The sequence below is a fragment of the Cupressus sempervirens genome, chromosome 9 (assembly GCF_028749045.1).
Source record: "Cupressus sempervirens isolate cs-2001-9-10 chromosome 9, ASM2874904v1, whole genome shotgun sequence".
Lineage (NCBI taxonomy): Eukaryota > Viridiplantae > Streptophyta > Pinopsida > Cupressales > Cupressaceae > Cupressus > Cupressus sempervirens.
Window position 1 is genome coordinate 661,671,141 of NC_143126.1, and position 3,205 is coordinate 661,674,345.

General features: G+C 33.7%; 1 pseudogene; it reads right to left on the minus strand.

The window, feature by feature from the left end:
- Window positions 1-711: 711 nt before the first annotated feature.
- On the minus strand, window positions 712-1,802 carry LOC149540489 (DNA (cytosine-5)-methyltransferase DRM2 pseudogene; annotated as a pseudogene).
- Window positions 1,803-3,205: the final 1,403 nt, after the last annotated feature.

Genomic DNA, 3,205 nt, shown 5'->3' on the forward strand with positions numbered 1-3,205 from the left:
TCAAAACATGCAAGGCAACATATATATATATATATATATATATATATATATATATATATATATATATATATATATATATATATATATATATATATATATATATATATATATATATATATATATATATATATATATATATTAAATACAAGCCTATGTTGGTCAAAATTTTGACCAACATGGGCTTATACACTATGTCAAAATAAAATAAAGCTTTGTTTGCTGCCCTAATCTCATTGTTACATGACTGTGAGAAGACAACTTGTGTGCTTAATCATTTCCTACACTACATTTTGTGGCCAGGAGTATGTGCCAAAAGGGTTTTATAGCTTTAGCATCAATAGGGTTTGATAGCTTGGGTTCTTTGGTGCTTGATTGTAGCAAAGGAGAGGTCGTGAATGCTTCAAAGTTGACATTGAAAGAGATTTCAGAAGCAAAGGCTCTTGCAGCATCAAAGAGTCATAGTGAAGCTGAAAGAAGGCAGTGTGAAAGGATTAATTCACACCTGGCAACGTTGAAGAGCCTCCTTCCCAACATTAGAAAGGCAAGTTGAAGTTTTGATTTATAGATTGACATTTGATTAAATTTTGGTTTATAAATTTTGTTAATGTTCAGCTATGCATTTTTTTTGGTTTAGAAAGCTAATTTGTTGGACATGTTAGCTGAACCACACTAACACAAGCTATGCCATTTAGGGTAAGCTTTGGTCAATTCTCACACATCTTCCTTCTGAATCAATGTGCCTATTTGTTGTGTTTTTTGTCACCAGGAACTAAGTGTAAGCCTATTTTTTGGACATATTTCGACAGATACAACACAATGTGAGCAATGTTTCTGGATTAGATTGTGTGAGTTTTTTTAGCATCAACGTTTTGAATCATACTACATGATCCATCATCAGGATGAGAGAGCATCAGAATATGAAATTTAGTTTCATATTCTGATGCTCTCTCATCCTGATGATGGATCATGTAGTATGATCCGAAATGTTGATGCTAAAAAAAATCACACAATCTAATCCATAAACATTGCTCACATTATTAATGGATTGTGGAAATCTCATTATGTTAATGATACAACACATTTTAATTTTATCCCTAATCAATGGAGAGCAACCTCTGCTCCACCTATACCAGAGAACAAAGAGAGGACTTTGATTCCACCGAGATAATATGCTTTTAGTGCAAAGAAATGGTATGCTATTGTGTCAATTTGGAATGCATTTCCCAAACACTGAAGGCTTTCTATCATAGATGACACTCCTCGGGTGTGATCTTTTTCAAATCCCAATATGAGCTCTATCTCATGAGGCTCCAAAGGGGCCATCTGATCTAGCCCCACCCATATCAAGTTATCCTTCTTGCACATGTGAAGTATGTATGCTTGCTCACTCAAAGATGGTTTACCATGAGATCTTTTAACTATTGACCTAAGTTCCTGGCATTGTACATCATTGGCTCATGAGCCACATATGCAATTCAGTTTTTCCCTATGATCCTAGGAAGACCAAAACTTCTTTGTTTGAGGAAATGCTTCATGAATAGTCATAGGAGGTAAAGGCAACATATGAAATCTACCTTCTATTAGAAGGTTGTGTACATAGACTCTTGGTCTCTTTGAAGCTAAAAAGTACTTGGAGTCAACAAACTCCACCTCTATACATCAAAATGCCAAGATATAGTCTTCTAAACATCCTTTGGTGCAATGGCAACATTTTTGAAATAGAAGAATGGAGGCCCTTGCATAAACTCCTTCAATTTATTGGAATGGCCTTTTGTAGGATAGCCAAGAACCCCAAAGCCCATTAACGTCTTATGGACTAAGGGGATTCAGTTTCCAAGCTACTTATGATAATATCTTCCTTCTTTCTTTTACAAAATTTACTCCTGCATGCCTCTCCATCTTGTTTCTTCTTTCCCTGTAAATGAACACATTATTATATGCTTATAATTAAATTAACCACAATGAAAAATAACTGTAATAGTGTTGAAGAACATGTATGATCTTAGAGCATGTAGGATAAGTGGGGTTACTTGATTGCATTGGGGAACATGGATTATAGAAAAACTAACAAAATTAATAGCATGGATAATTGTACAAACATTTAAAAGTAGTTGTAAGCATGCACATATTTACATTGCGATAATAACATTGTAACATGTCATTTGTTCCACTTGTTGTGTGTATAGAAAAGAATGAAAGTTGGTACCAATTTTATGTAGCAACATGAGAGAACTAGAGCATTCATAGAATGAAGAAGGGAAGCTTTGGATAACATAAGATGGGGAATCCACTTTTAGCAAAGAAAAGGGCTTCATAGTGATTTGTCACGTAGTTGTCATTATTGTTGTTGCTCAAATATTATATGATTTCAATGGTTGTTTGGTGTGGATGGACACAGTTTTGGCCTTGTAGATGCAATTGTCTTGTAGGACCCCAAACTTAGTACTTTGATGGCACTCAAATTTGAATACTTCTACTTATTCCTATTCTTTTCAAAAATTTATGAAATTCCAAAAAAGAGCACTTCATTTAAGTCTATATTTGAAAGTTTGGTTTATGGAAGATGGAGGAAATTACTCAAAGGACAATTTGTAAATATCAAGTGGTAATTTGAAATTGTCGAATCCTGTCAGGGTAGGCTATAATGGCCAAGGTAGTTTTGAAACCATCCAAATGATAATGAAGCTGTAGGTTTTCATGAAGGGGGGTTTTGTTGATGACAAATGAAATTTGATGTCAACTATTAGATGTTTGCTCTTCCAAATGAAGTTATAAATTCTTATGCATTGAGAGAATCTTCCAACATCTATTTAAGGACATGAGCAAGTTGAATTGGATAATGTGAGGAATCAAAGGCATCCCATAGTTAATTAGATCATGAGCAAATTGTATTACAGGATTTAGGATAGCTACATACCAAATTATGAAGCATAGTATAGAGAAAGTAAGAGCACAACATAAAAAAAATTCTAGGTAGACTATGATGACTACCCAACTTGTGTGGCAGAAGTATTCAAAACTTGAGAATACTTGGAAGATAGAACACACATCATTTGAATTTCTTAGATGTGTAATTCTTTTAAGTAATATAAAGAAGCTTGAAAAAATGTGTGATTTCCTTTTCCAATCAGTTGTCCCAATCTTGAGGTTTATATAGTAAAACTTCTACCTCTTTATAACTTGATTGTTTCTTTTATCTTCCTAT